This window comes from Gekko japonicus, unplaced genomic scaffold (genome assembly GCF_001447785.1).
Source record: "Gekko japonicus isolate JY-2015 unplaced genomic scaffold, Gekko_japonicus_V1.1 scaffold95, whole genome shotgun sequence".
NCBI classification, from domain to species: domain Eukaryota; kingdom Metazoa; phylum Chordata; class Lepidosauria; order Squamata; family Gekkonidae; genus Gekko; species Gekko japonicus.
Window position 1 is genome coordinate 101860 of NW_015165237.1, and position 15668 is coordinate 117527.

Here is a 15668-nt window from a genome sequence, read left to right on the forward strand (position 1 = left end):
TCTGCCTGGCCGAGGCCACTCCACGTGGCCTCCGCAAGGACTCCCAGCCCCATCCAGGAGCTTCCCCGAGGTAGCTGTGTTAGTCCGTTGCTGCAAAATAGTCCAAGAGTTCAAATAGCACCTTTGAGACTAACCTTTAAAACTAAGACTAACTGAGTGGTGGGTGTGGCCTTATGACAAACTTCCGGTGATGTCAGGGGGTGTGGCATATGCTAATGAGTTCCCCTAGCTCTTTTTCTACGAAACGACCCCTGGTCTGATCGCACCCTTTAAATCCGCCCAGCATTTGCGCCTATGGCAGGGCTAATTGTGCGTATAGTGGTGGTCTCCCATCCAAATACAAACCAGGGCCAACCCTGCTTTAGCTTCCACGATCTGATGAGATCAGGCTAGCCTGGGCCATCGAGGTCAGGGCATGCTCCTGGGGGGGGGGATTAACCCTTACCCTTCGCAAATCTTTTTTCCACATAGACCCAGAGATAATTCAATTCAAGCCTAAAAGTTTTTTCTTGCCTATGTGGATGGTGATCAGTTTAAGCAACAGTTGTCTTGCAATTAAACAACTCTGTGTTTTTATTGTGACTTTCTCGTGAAGCAGTCTTGCATGTTTCTCCACTCCCCCCCAAAAAAAAATCCCACTCCATTTGATGCACAACAGGAAAGAAAATGAGTCAACATCCATCTCAGCTCGTAAAAGGGTCTTCATGACACACAGATTTTGACAAACAGCCTCCGAAAGATGAATGACAATAATTTTCATATTCTGTAACTTAAAGCAAGTGTGCGAGGCTGGAGGGTCTGCACAATATCGATGGAAATCTCCTCTTTTGCACCATTCACATGCCTTGCATCAGCTGAACAGATCATTGGACAAATAAATGGCTTTTGCAAAAGCCTGAAGGGGGCAAAGAAATGCTAGCAAAATACCAAGACGTGGAAACTCACTTTATTCCAACACTTTTCATGAAGTTGCCTAGAGGATCATCTGTGACATTTCAGGTGGCAAAATATCTGGGGAAACAATTGCATTAGACTGACAAGAGAGAATTAATACTGGTAATTCATCAAGGTGCTGGAACCTCTCCAGGGTTTCCAATATCAATATATTTGATATTTGATGTAGTTGTAGAACCTGGATGGTATGTGTGTTTTAAGAGGATTATGAAATTAAATTTTATGGTGGGATGAGGCAGTCCAGAAAAATAAAATACATTCCTAAAATTTCTGAAGCTGAAGGGACTGGGGCACAGGTGGTATTCTCTTTGATCCTTCCTGTCAGAGGAAGAAGAATTTGATGGGAACACTGGGTGCATTGGTGGTGCTGGCAGGAGCAATGTGGATTCTGGGAGCATGGGTTATAGAATGCGTGTCGGCACGCGATCTCGGATGGCTGTGGAGAGTAGTGTGCCTTCAGCTTGTTGGTCAGCTCTTTGAAGGCCATGGAAGACAGCCTACTAGCACATGATGGACTCTGCCTATCAAGGTCAGGGAAGAATGTGTTTGGAAGAAACCTGGGGAGATTCATCAGGAGGGCTTTAACTGGCACCACAAGGGGAAGGAGACAACCAATAAAGGGATTTCAAAGAAGGGGAGCAGACAGCAGAGGCCTAAACATTTGAGAGGTGTGTGGTTAGGATACCAAATCAGGCAGATTGAGATTGTAGATAATTTCATCTCAGATGTGGACATTTGGATACATCGGTTTGGTCCAGTTTCATCATTAGGAACATGATGAAAAGGAACGTCTCCTTCCATATGTCCCTGTGCACCAATTACAGTCATCAGGCAGTCATCCATTAGCTATCTCACCACTTAGGGTGGCCCTGTCTGGCATTGACCAGACCTCGAGCCTTTCCGGTCATGGCTCTGGCTCTGTGGAATGGGAATGGGATCCCTGAAGAGATAAGAGGGCCCTCCTGGGAGATCTTCAAGGGCACTGCAAGGCCTGCCTGCCTGTTTGTTAGATTTCTATCCCGCCCTCCTGGCCTAGGCCGGCTCAGGGCGGGTCACAACAAAATAAAATCTCAACAATATGATCACATAAAACCATAATTTCATAAATACAGTATTAAAACTCTAACATAATAAAGTGCTAGTACATTCCTTGTTCCCAGTTAACTACATAATAAAGTGCTAGTACATTCCTCGTTCCCAGTTAACTCTTCAGCCTTCTGCGGCTATCTAGGGTGATTGGCTCGGGCAGTGTTAACGGGACCAGCGGGCCAGGGTTCTGCCAGCATAGATATTAGTTGCTGGCGGTAGAGGTGTTAGTGGTGGCGGCTCCAAATGCCTGGCAGAAGAGCTCCGTTTTACAGGCCCTGCAGAACTGTGAGAGGTCCTGCAGGGCCCTGATCTCTTCTGGGAGCTCATCCCACCAGACTGGAGCTACCACCAAAAAAGCCCTGGCCCTGGTCACCACCAGTCTGGCTTCCTTGAAGCATGGGAGAGCCAGCTGATTCTGGGTCCCCGATCACAGCATCCTCTGGGGTACGTATGGGGAAAGACGGTCCCTCAGCTATGCAGGTCCCTGGCCATAAAGGGCTTTAAAGGTAAGAACCAGCACCTTGAAGCGAACCCAATATGCTATAGGCAGCCAGTGCAGCGTCTTTAGCACAGGTCGGATGTGCTCCCGAATTGGGATTCCCATCAGCAACCTGGCTGCAGCATTTTGCAGCACCAGCTGAAGCTTCCAGATTTGCGACAAGGGCAGCCCCATGTAGAGGGCATTGCAGTAATCCAGTCTTGAGGTGACCATCACATGGATTACTGTTGCCAGGTCATTGTGTTCAAGGAAGGAAACCAATTGCCTGATCAGCTGAAGGTGGTAAAAGGCTGACTTGGCAGTGGCTGCTACCTGGGCCTCCATTGTTAAGGAAACATCCAGGAGTACTCCCAAACTCCTAACCTCTGGTGCTGGCATGAGTAAGGCTGCCAAGTCCCCTCGGGGGGGGGGGAAATCCCCCTGCCCCAGAGGCCCGTTCCCTGACGCCGGGTAATCGGGCCCCGGGGGGAACAAGATCAGGAGTGGAATCCCTACCCTCGGGCTGCTCCGACTCAGGCACAGGACCTCCATCTTCATTGGATTCAATTTCAGTCGGCTTAGGGCTTTTGAGGGTGGTTGAATAGCATGAAGGTGGTTGAATAGCATGCATCTTTTAAGGGAGGAGAGGGTGGGATGTGGGGTTTGCTATTTTATTTTTGGTTTTAATGGGAAATGTTTTTAACTATTACTGTAAGAAGCTTTGAACTACAAGGAAAGGCAGGATATAAATGTTTTAATACATACAATACAAAAATATAAATAAATAAAATTAGGAAGGATGCTGACAAGAACTGTATGTCTCGTCCATAGAAACATTTTGGCACAAATTCATGGTATACTACAACAATTTTATGCTCAGGGTACCTAAGTACAGATATATATATATCACATAAAACCATAATTTCATAAATACAGTATATATATAAATGTTATCTATTATTAACTGAAAAATACATCCAATCTGAAAATGCAACCAAGCAAACACAAAGAACTAATGAAAAAGTGAAGTCAAAAGACAAATCAAAATAATGGGCTATTGCGGCTGCTATCCTCAGATCCCCTTCTCTGCTCTTGAATGAAGTACAAAACAGACCCCCAGCCATGGTGGACTGTTTCTAGCTTAGCTTCAGGGCTTTGGTTGAGTCTTCTGTAGCCACTGGTAATTAGGCTCAGGGACAGAGTATTTAGAAAACTCTGCCATAGCCATCCCATAACGTGGCCTTGAATAATCTGATTAAAGTAAAAACAAGGTTCATGCTGGATGTTTTTGTAAGGCCTGTACCATTACTTTTTAGGAACTGAATGTTGGTGAATCCATAATCCACAGTCAAAGTCCTTCCAACCCACAGTCATCCCTTCCAAGAGTATGGAACCATCAGATACTGCTGCTGAACATCATGATTGCTCTCCTAACTAGATGGCATCTCTACTGATGTGGGAATACCCTTCCAAGTTAGGGAGCCTAGGGTTGCCAAGTCCCATCTTCACCCCCAGCGGGGGACTTTGGGGGTGTTCCTGGAGGGGGCAGGGCATCCCCCACGTGATGATGTCATGTTGTGGATGTCCTTCCTGCCCGCCTGATCTTCCAGCGGCGCTGGCTCCCTGCACTGAAAGGGGCCCCTTTAAATGTAAGGAGATGGCGTTTCCCATGTGCCTGATGTCCGCGGAGACGGGGCACACGTGGGGTGGGGAATGCCGGCTCCCTGCACTTAACCCTTTAAGTGCAGAGAGCTGGTGCTCCCCATTGGGCACATGGGAAACACCAGCTGCTTGCATTTAAAGTGGCCCCTTTAAGTGCACGAAGCCAGCATTCCCCCCCCCCCATGTGCCTGATCTCTGCAGAGATCAGGCGCATGGCCCGCAGCCACCCCTCTCCCTCCTCTCTCTCAAGAGAGGAGGGAGAGGGGTGGCTGAGGTGTTGGGGCTTGGGGGCGGGGCTTCCCCGATGGTCAGGTGGCTGACAGCGGGTAGAAGCCTCCCAAAAGTGGGGAACTCCTGCCAAACTGGGGGGGGGGGTTGGAAACCCTAAGGGAGCCCTATGAACAAAGAGGAGCTGCTGGAGAATCCATGGGTCAAACCATCACAGATAATAAGCAAAGATCACAGATTTGTGGAGAGCAGGAGAATGGCAGTTGGTGGCCAGTAGTACTGTTGTGATTGTACGAGTCTTAGCAGCTTCTTCCTTTGGCCTACTGTGTGCATTTTGACCTTGGCTTTTGTAACTTGAATAGCTGTGCTGCATTTACTTCTCTGCACTGAAGATGATGGAGGGTACCTGTTCAGTGAGATGAGTTTCCCGAAGATTTTTCTCCCCCACCCCTTTATTTAACCTTTCAAGCATAAAAATATTGTTTAACTGACTGTTAAGTACAAATGGCTGAGGTCTTTCCAGTCCTAGAGTGTAGTCTCTGGAGCAACTGCAGGAAGGTTGTTAACAAGTTCTCTGTGAGATGGGAGTAAACATCGAAAGGAAGAAAAGAGAGTATTTGTCAAGCTCTGAGGCAAGCTGAAAGGAACTGCACCTGTCTCTAGCACAGGCCAGATGTGCAAATGGAAATGGCATCCGATGGGAATATTTATATAAAACAGGTTAATACCATATCATTGAAGTGATTTTATTAAAAACACAGCAATCTGATGTTATTTTGTCCACAAAATATTGTGCACTGCCTTTCTGAGAACAGATCAAAGAAAATTGCACAAACAAAATGTGTAAAAAGAGAGACAGAGGCCCATTACGCATGCACATCTTACTGCAGATTTTCAGAGATGTAAACCTTTAATCTTGATTTTAATCTGTGCCTTCCTTACACACAAAGAGAAAACCTGATGAACATGCATGTTGAAAGCAAAGGAAAACACCCATGCATAACAGGCCAGAGATGCATTACACACTTAATCCATTCCCCTAAAGGGTAAGATGGTCTTCTGGGACAATGCTACTGGATTTGGTTTCTTTTGGATGAGAGAGCCCTGGAGAAACATGGCAGGGAGCAAAGCAGGATGTAGTGATGGTGGTGATAATGATGGGGCTTCCTTCTTTTGATGAATGGAAAAATGCACTTCTGGAAGCAACCAGGGTGCTAGGACTCCACAGTGTTTCACCATCTGCCAGCTCACAGGGTTTTTTATATGTGCCTCTCTCCAAATTCAAAATTTACTTTTTTCTCCCTCAGTCTGTCATGTACTTTGTTCCCACTCTCCACTCCCCCACTCTCCACTCCTACACATTCAGGGAACCATTCACAGCCCTTAAAAAACACATTTATGTTAATTTGCACAATCCCAGACACGAAAAGGCAAAGTCATATGATAGATCCATTCAATCTGCTTTAAATAAACACATAAAAATGTAAATGGGCGAATTGTGACAAATGCATTTCAACAAACGTAAATTAACCTAGTTCAAGTGACTCCTGAGGTGCGTAGGAGGATTCTACACACCATCCTCCAAAGGGAACTGATCTTCGTAGTCTGTCGATCAGTTGTAATTCTGTAAGAATCTTAGGCCCCAATTAAAATCAGTACCCTACTGGCATCTGAATTTTTGTGCTGGTATACTCATTGACAGGAGCTGTGGTGGCTCAAGTGGTTAAGACGCTGAACTGCAGGCTGTGGAAGGTCGGTAGTTCAGCAGTTCGAGACCCGAGTGTGCCGCATGACGGAGTGAGCTCCCGTCTCTAGTTCCCGCTCCTGCCAACCTAGCAGTTCGAAAGCAAGAAATTGCAAGTAGATAAATAGGTACCACTTCGGTGGGAAGGTATCAGCATTCCGTGCACCTTGGTGTTTAGTCATGCTGGCCACATGACCACAGAAATGTCTTCAGACAGCGCTGGCTCTTCGGCTTTGAAACGGAGATGAGCATCGCAACCCTAGAGTTGGATTCTACTGGCTTTCGAGCAAGGGAACCTTTACCTTTACTCATTGACAACAATGATTGGCTGCAGCTCCCTACTGCCTGTACTGTACAGCTCTGAGGACTGGAAGGTAGCTAATGTAACCACTATCTTTAAAAAAGTTTCCAGAGGAGATCCTGGAAATTACAGGCTGGTCAGTCTAATGTCAATACCAGGTAATTTGGTGGAATCCATTATTAAAGATAGAATTAGTACACACATTGATGAACAGAAACTACTGAGGAATAATCAGGAATTGTTACTAAGGGGATTGAAAACAAATCAGCCAATCTATGGTGTGGCCTCATTGGGAATACTGTGCACAGTTCTGGTCACCAAGACTCAAAAAAGATATAGCATTTGAAAACATGCAGAAAGGGGCAACTAAAATGATTAAGGGGATGGAACTCCCTACCTGTGAAGAAAGGTTAAATAGGTTAGGGCTCTTTAGCTTGCAGAAACGACTATTGAGGGGTGACATGATAGAGGTTTACAGAATTATGCATGGGATAGAGAAGGTAGAGAAAGAAGAACTTTTCTCCCTTTCTCACAGCACAAGAACTCATGGTCACTCAATGAAATTAATGAGCTGTAGGTTTAGAACAGATAGAAGGAAGTACTTCTTCGCCCAAAGAGTAATTAAGACGTAGAATTCACTGTGGCAGGAAGTGGCATAGACAGCTACAAGAGAGGATTGGATAAACATATGGAGCAGAGGTCCATGAGTGGTTATTAGCTACAACATATCTATGGGACACTGTCTGGGGCAGTGATGTTCTATATTCTTGGTGCCTGGGGGGCCACAGCGGCTTCTGGAGTTCTGGCTCCACAGGTGGACCTCCTGATGGCACCTGGGTTCTGGCCACTGTATGACACAGAGTGCTGTACTAGAAGGGTCATTGGCCTGATCCAACATTGGCGTCTCTTATGTTCCCATGTAGCAATTTGGAAAATGCTGGTATGACATACCCCTTCCACTTCCCTCCCTCAAAGGCTAGATTTTCCATCCATTTTTCTGTCCCTTCACTGACTGAGCAGTCCTGGTAATGTTTCTTCTCCCCTGAAGAAACTTGGCTGTCCCACCTTGTGTCAGTAATAGGTGGCTGCGGTCACACGGAGCATTAGCCACGCTACAGAGATGGAAGATAGGCGGATTTTCTGGGCGCAATCACAGCGCCACATCTGGGAAGCGTAGAGCTCCCCTGGCTAACCCGAGGCTTCCCGCTGAAGATATGGGGTAAAAAAAACTAGTACCTCCGAGGTACTAGATTCCGGAAACCGTGGGCCAAGGGCGGGCCCACCGGGCGGCAGAGGGGGAAGTGCAGGGGGGCGTGGCAGGAGGGTGGCCTGGCTGAAGCTCCTCCTGGAGGGGACCAGACAGAGGACACAGTTTGCATTCTTCTGCAGCCCTGGAAGGGGTTAAACCCATGGAGCTTTTTGCTAGAGAGGCCGCTTCTTTGCCGCGCCGCAGGATTGTCCTGTGATCGGCACCTCCCCCCTAACCACGGGACCTCTACGGGACCTCTATTGGATGTCTGATCGCACAACCACGCATTATTTTGCTCCGGGGCAAACAGCCACGCTCTCCCCCCCGCATTTTCCTGCCCGTGTGACCAGGGCCTATATTGGCTATTTGCTCAGCCCGGGAACCTGAGGGAAGGGATAGGATTGCCCTTTAACTTAAATCCTTGAAAATGGCACTTGAGACACTTTTAAAATTCAAAAATAACAAAAGTTTATTTAACATTGAGAGGGGAAATCAGGTGAAATCAGGGGTTGAAAATACTGAGGTAAAATTGGTACAAGCACAGACTTGTTCTTATATAGCAGGCTAATGAGAGGTTCTTTATGCTGAGAGGTTTTTGTTCCATAGTTTTCCTAAACACTCTAATACACTTTATTTGTATAACTGATTACTTTTATCGTGCCCAGAAGGCTGGTACCCTCTTTTCAGTACCTAAACACCATCTCTTTGAACACCAGTACTCTTTGAGTTGTCCACTGACTTTTAAGATCTCTACAGGCAGTTTCTAATCACACCAGACAAGGGATCTCTAAACTATTCACAGATAACTCTCCCTGTTAGACTGGGTAGGGATTCTTCTTCTTCTCTCTCTAGAAGATTTATCCTATTTTCTTGGCCCGAATGGGAGTCCTTACTACCCAAACCCTTGCCAAACTTTCCCCCAGTTCTTTGTGTTCAAACTGCTCTCAGCTAATACTGTATTCAGTCACAGCTGAGGTCTGACTTTGTCAGCACTAAACCCTTTTTCTGTCAGGGCTAGACTCAGTCTCAGTACATGTCAGTACATCTCTTCTCAGTTAAGGCAGGAATCTGACTCTCAAGACTTTTTTTTTTTTTGCTTAGCTGATGCCAACCAATCAGATTGCTTAGAGCAGGCGGCCACTGAAGGCTCTCTGGCTTTGTGAAGAATCAACCCTTTATAGTCCTTCAGTTGTATGTACAGCACTTTTAAGCCTCTTAAAAAGTGCAGTTCATCACAACTGGTTATGTTGTATATCCTAAGAGTGAGGAATCAAGCAAGAGTAATTCTAACTTTCTGTTTCTCTTCAGTTGGGCCAGGGCAGAGTGAGAGAAGGCCCAGGCTGAGAGAGTTCTGTGAATAAGATATTCAAATAAAATTGTAATTTGTTACATGAGAGAAGACACTAAACTTTATTTGTGATGTTGAAACTAGTTTGGTATAGTGGTTAAGAGCAGCAGACTCTAATTTGGAGAAGCGGACTGGATTCTCCACTCCTTCACATGAGGCCAGCTGTGTGACCTTGGGTCAGTCACAGTTCTCTCAGAGCTGTTCTCTCAAGAGCAGTTCTCTCAGTGCTCTCTCAGCTCCACCTACCTCACAGGGTGTCTGTTGTGGGGAGAGGAAGGGAAGGAGATTGTAAACCACTCTGGTACTCTGAGTGAAGGGTGGGGTAGAAATTTAACTCTCCTCCTCCTCCTCCAAATGCTCTACACATCACTTAAACCATATGAACCATCTATTAGGGTTGTGAACCTCATGGTGAGTTGTGAAGACCTCTAGGAAATACAACTATTCTCCAGATGACAGAGATCATTTCCCATAGAGAAAATTGCTCCTTTGGAGGGTAAACTCTATGGCATGATATCCCACAGAGGTCCTTTCCCTCCTCAAAGCCTGCCCTCCTCTGGCTCCATCCCCAAATCTCCAAGAATTTCCCAACTCAGAGTTAGCAACTGTAACCATCTACATTTTCAAACTTCACATTTCTCTTAAAATTATGGGGCTCCCTTGTGAATAAGGACATATTTGCACAATGGAATGATGCGATAGGTCAACACAAACGATGGCTATCAGCTTCTTCATCAGAGAACCACTGTGCTGTACCCATCCCTAATGAATATGACCTACTGAATGCCTGCAAAAACTTGAGATTAACTTCTTCATTCCTCCCCCCCCCCATCTTCTTGTTTTCTAGCAACCCGAATGTAATTTTAGAACTCTTCTATTATCTCCATAAGAATGAAAGAAAGCATGTGGATCCTTGGAAACACGCAGGTGTGATATGGTTTCTCATTTTGAATTACAATAGGCAAAATGTAATATGTAGCTCATTAATACATGAGCACCGGGGAACAACAGACGTTCCTGTTCCATTCATTGATACCACAAAAGGATTAATGCAACACTACACAGATCAATAAATGCAGCAGACAAGAAGTCCTTTAAAATTGTAAGAATATGCTGATGTTGAATTCTGCAGAAATTCTGTAATAGTACAGTGCTCAGTACTGGCTATAAAATAGGAGGTTCCTTGTGCGTCCATCTTTATAATGGTTCCAGGAAGACAAGCAAGCAAACCAAGGGTATTTATGTATTTTAAATATCAACCAAGCCAAAGTTCCACATGCAAAATAATTAACAAACCACAATACAGTTGACAAAACATAGAAGCCTACCTCCATAATACAAGGGGTTGGATCCAGGTAGCTTTTCTGGTACATTCTCACCCAGTTCTCCTCCTGCTGTAGCCCCACATGCCACTTGCTTTTTGCCCATGCCTTTTTGGGTGGTCAAAGGGGATCCCTCTTGGATCCAACCCAGTGTCAAGAGTTTCAGTAAGTAAGAACTATAAACTAATTTAAAAAGCATTCTCAAATGAAAAGTTATACATTAAGGGTTTAATATTTTTAAATGCATTTCACATTTGAGGACTAATACAAGGACCAATTTTACTGTCCAATGTTCTATATTTTACTGTCCAATGTTCTATATGTACTTGTATCCTGGGTACTCGTTGGTTGGGTTTTTAATGGCTATTCATTTTAATGATTGTATGTGTAATAACAATGGGTTGCCAACTCCAGGTTGGGAAATTCCTGGAGATTTGGAGGTGGAGTCTGGGGAAGGTGGGTCTTGGGGAGGGGCTGGACCTCAGTGGGGTATGATGCCATAGACTCCACCCTCCAAAGCAGCCATTTTCTCCAGGGAAACTGACTTCTGTAATCTGGAGATCAATTGTAATTCTGGGAGATCTCCAGGCCCCACCCAAAGGTTGACTACCCGGTATGGGAGGTTGTGAATTTGGTGACATTGCTTTATTGTATTGTATAGTATTTTAACATGCTCCCCTAAGGAAAAAAAAGTCTTTGCTTTAGTTTCAGTTTGTACTTGTTATACTGCTGGCTGTGGCTGGTGATGGCCTAGCAGCGGGGCCTAGAGCAGGCTTTGCCTCTGTTCTAATACAATTCTTTTCTGTTTTGGTACTGGGTGCTGTGGAGTTATTGCAGCATATTTATGATCTTCTCTTGTTTTACCTTGTGAACCACCTTGATCAGATCTCTGATGCGACATATAAATGTTTTAAATAATTCATCTGTGAAAGCACACCTAACTACTTGCTTGCCCAACTTCTTCCAGAAGCCTGAAGCTACCACTGAAAATATTCTTAAACACCACATATTCCATTTGGATTTGACAGCAACGAGGAACCATCTAAAGCCTTTTTTGGTTGGCCTTTAACTGGGCTCTTTCAGAGAAAGTCTTAGAGTTAAGTTCTTCCTGAGCTGTAAATGGCTTTAATGATAACCCCTTGATCTTGAACCCAAAGTTTGTTTTGTGAATTAATGTGTATGTTCAGTCCAAAGCCCTGAACTGTATTGATCATGAAGCAAGACTGGAGACTATAGCTAATTATGCTTTGTAGGATTGCTCCAAAAGTATGCTAATAGAGAAATTACTACTCTGTAAGTTAGCCCCCAGTGGCAGCAGGTCTTGATCTTGACTTCGTTATCTCAGGCAGAGGTCCTTCCCTGGTCCTTCAAATCAGCCAGAAACTGAGATGCTGGGATTAACCCCAAAGACCTTATATGCATTCCAGCTATAGATTTCTTTTACAGAGCCACCCCTATCACCACCATGTCAAATAGAGACTTCTGCTTCTTCCATCTCCCATTAAACATTTGGAGCTAGGTAGCTGAACAGCCAATAGGCATTAACACAATTGAGAAAAGCTTATTCTCTAACAACATGAACAAACACCATAGGCATTTAAAAAGCTTACGTGGCAAGTTATAGCAAAAACAGAGATGTGATCAGAATGCAGGAAATATCTGTGCGCAGGCACACCTGAGTGGGGGGGGGGATACAATTTCCTTTCCATTTCTACCAGTTGTGACCATTTCCTTTATCTTAAAAGCAAAGGTTTTATGGGGAAAATGTAAAAACATGGGAATGAGAAACCTTTCATGCTTTGTAATTGATTGGCTGAATGGCATGCAATTTATACATGCTTATTATGCAGATAAATTAGCATAAAGAATGCCCCTTAATTTTTCACCTCCCAGTTAGGAGACCAGCTGTTCCCCAGAATCCATTTTCTCTAACTAACAAATGTAGCTTTAATTCTTCAACTGGAGGCTGAATTCATTCACTTACTGCTAGAGTCACAACAAACTTTGAGGCAAACACATTTGGTAAGTGGAAATACCTTTCCTGACACTTCAGAACCAAGCCTTGGATTTCCTTACCTTGTCTAACTCAGGTGGCTGCACAATAGCTATGAGAGTGTGAATTTCAGTCCTTTTGCCTTGTTGCTGATTTCCCATCTGCACATTAGATGAAATTAACTCCCCTTCAGGGCCATAGATGACCAAGTAAATTAGCTACATGATGTGTGTTTCTCTAAGAGCTAAACTGAAGGGGACGGTGTTCTTTCGTCTCTTTCTGTGGCCTGGTCACTGTGGTGACAGGCTGGTCTGGGGGAGAGAAAGATCTTTCACTGCTGTTGTCTCTTTCTGCAGCCTGGTCTCACTGAGGGAACAGGCTGGTCTGGGGGAGAGCAAGATTCCTCACTGGGACAGAGTGAGAACAGGGAGTGTAGCCTGGTATAAAAGGCAGGCTGTGGGCCTGGAAGTGGTAACCAGTTAAGGAGGAAAGGCTGAAAGAGTTGGGTATGTTTAGCCTGGGAAAGAGAAGGCTTAGAGGGGACATGATTGCAGTCTTCAAGTATTTGAAGGGCTGTCATGTAGAAAATGGAGCAGATCTATTCGCTCTTGCTCCGGATTGCAAGACTAGATCGAATGGGTGGAAATTACAAGGGAGTTGTTACCAGCTAAATATCAAATGAAACTTCCTAACTGTAAGAGTGGTTGATCAGTAGAACAGTCTGCCTTGAGAGGTGGTGGATGCTCCTTCACTGGACATTTTCAAGTGGAGGCTGAACGACCATCTTTTGGGTATGTTGTAGGGCTATTTTTCAGCTATTCTCCCCCAGAGTGCAGGGGGTTGGACTAGATGACCTGCAAGGTCCCTTCCAATTCTAACATTCTATGACTCTGTGATCTCCAGTTGTGTTCAGAGATGAATGGATTGCCTGAAGGTTAGAAGGATTCCACTTTTCAGAGCCTCATACCTTCTTTGAGGCAGCAAGGTACCGCTTCCCATTTTAATCTGAGGGCCAGTATAGTGTAGTGGTTCATTTTTCTGTCTCAACACTGGAATACTTGTGTTCAAATCCTTACTGTGCTATGTAACTATGGGAGATAGGGTTGCCGGCCCTTGGCAGGAGGGTGTGTGTGAAGACAGGGGGAATGTCATCATATAGATTTTGGAGCGAATTGTAGGGCATCAGACCAACATGGTGACATCACTTCTGGGTTTGCACTGGAAGTAACATTGGCACAACAACACCTTTCTACCTATTTCCTGGCTACCACTCTGACACGCAGCAGCAGGGACAGTGGGCAGATGTCGTTGCCGGCTAAATATCAGGAGACACTTCCTAACTGTAAGAGTGGTTGAGCAGTGGAACAGTCTGCCTCGGGAGGTGGTGCATGCTCCTTCGCTGGACGCTTTCAAGCGGAGGCTGGACGACCATCTTTTGGGTATGTTGTAGGTATGTAGGGCTATCTTTCAGCTTTGCTCCTGCAGAGTGCAGGGGGTTGGACTAGATGACCTGCAAAGTCCCTTCCAACTCTAACATTCTATGATTCTATGATTCTAGGTAGCTGTGTTAGATTCTGTTTATTTTGCCTTTTAAACACTGTTATATCTTTTAAAGCACCTTGTCTTGTTTTCCTTGCCCCAGTACTGTGATAATAAGCCCTTTCTGTTTAATTTTTCTCTGCCTTGGTCATCACGCTTACATTGCTTGGCTACAAAGGGGCAATTTGAAGGGGCTTGGGAGGGTACCCTGGGCCTTCTCAAGGGACCTGAATTCCAGGGTGGTGGCGGCAGAAGGTGGCAAACCCACTGGGGTCATGACAGCTCCTCTTGCAGCTCAGTTTAAATCGAGCTGCAAGAGGAGTCAGCCCAGGTTTGTCTGGCTGCAGGAGCTACAAGAGGAGCCAGCAGCAGCTCTCAGCTCCCACCACCCCAGTCGATCGTGGGCTGGCTCCTCTTGCAGCGCGATTCTCCACTATACCCTATGGGAACCACGGGCTATATGGTATAATGGAGCCAAAACAATTGGGTTTCCAAAATACTTCCCAAACCCAAATACCATGACAGTATTGGGATTTGGAAATATTGGAAAATACCAATACTTTTCAGGTTCAATATACCCAAACCCGAAAAATACTGGGTGGTGGTTGTTGTTTTTTCACACCTCTAGCATGGATTTAGGCAAATACGTTGTTTTAAAGAGTGTTTGTTTATGATCATTGACTGACTGACTAGTTTGCCACTCTTTATTCACTCTTTATTGGTTGCTGAGTAGCAGAGAACAAAAATATGTCGGGGGGGGGGTTAGGACTGCCATCATACTGTGTAAGAATGCAAATTGCACTATACTGTACTGTTTTAACCTGCAGAAAAAGGTCCTAGTCCTACAGAAGCATTTACACTATCTGACTGAATTGTTTAGATATCTTTTAATCTGGTTTAGGGGGGCTGCGGTGGCTCAAATGGTTAAGACACTGAACTGCAGCCCGGAAGGTTGGTAGTTCAGCAGTTCGAGACCCGAGTGCTGCATGACGGAGTGAGCTCCCATCTCTGGTCCCAGCTCCTGCCAACCTAGCAGTTTGAAAGCAAGAAATTACAAGTGGATAAATAGTGGGAAGGCACTTTGGTGGGAAGGTAACAGTGTTCCATGCACCTTGGCATCTAGTCATGCTGGCCACATGACCATGGAAACATCTTTGGACAGTGCTGGCTCTCCGGCTTGGAAACAGAGATGAGCACCGCATCCCAAGACTTGGATGCGACTGGTTTTCGAGCAAGGGAAACCTTTACCTTTACCTTTTACTAATCTGGTTTGAGTCTCAGCATGAAATCTGGGCTATAAATGAGTAAGTAAACAAATAAACAAACAAACTAGCATCAAACAAACAAACAAACTAGCAAGTAATAACCAGCAGGTTATTACTTAATGCCTAATGCAATACTTACTACCCACCTTCAGCATATATTGGTTGAACATTCACCAGATGTCACATAGACACGTTCTCAAACCCAATAAGGCTTTGATATCATGGATGCAGTCACACATTGCTACTATTTTACAGGGCTCCCAGGAAAAACAAATATGTTCTCTCACTTAGCCTAGGTGTTGCAGGTGTCACATTAAAGCACCAAATGTGACAGGAGTCTAGATGTGAGTCAACAATTGCATCCTTGAGCTAACCATGTCTGCAAGGTTTTTGTTTTTTTTAACTCCCCAATGAAACTCAATCACTTCTTTTAATATAAAGGAAGCTAATATTTTCAAAAGTTCAGATAGGAATTTTTCTACTAAAGAGGGACAAA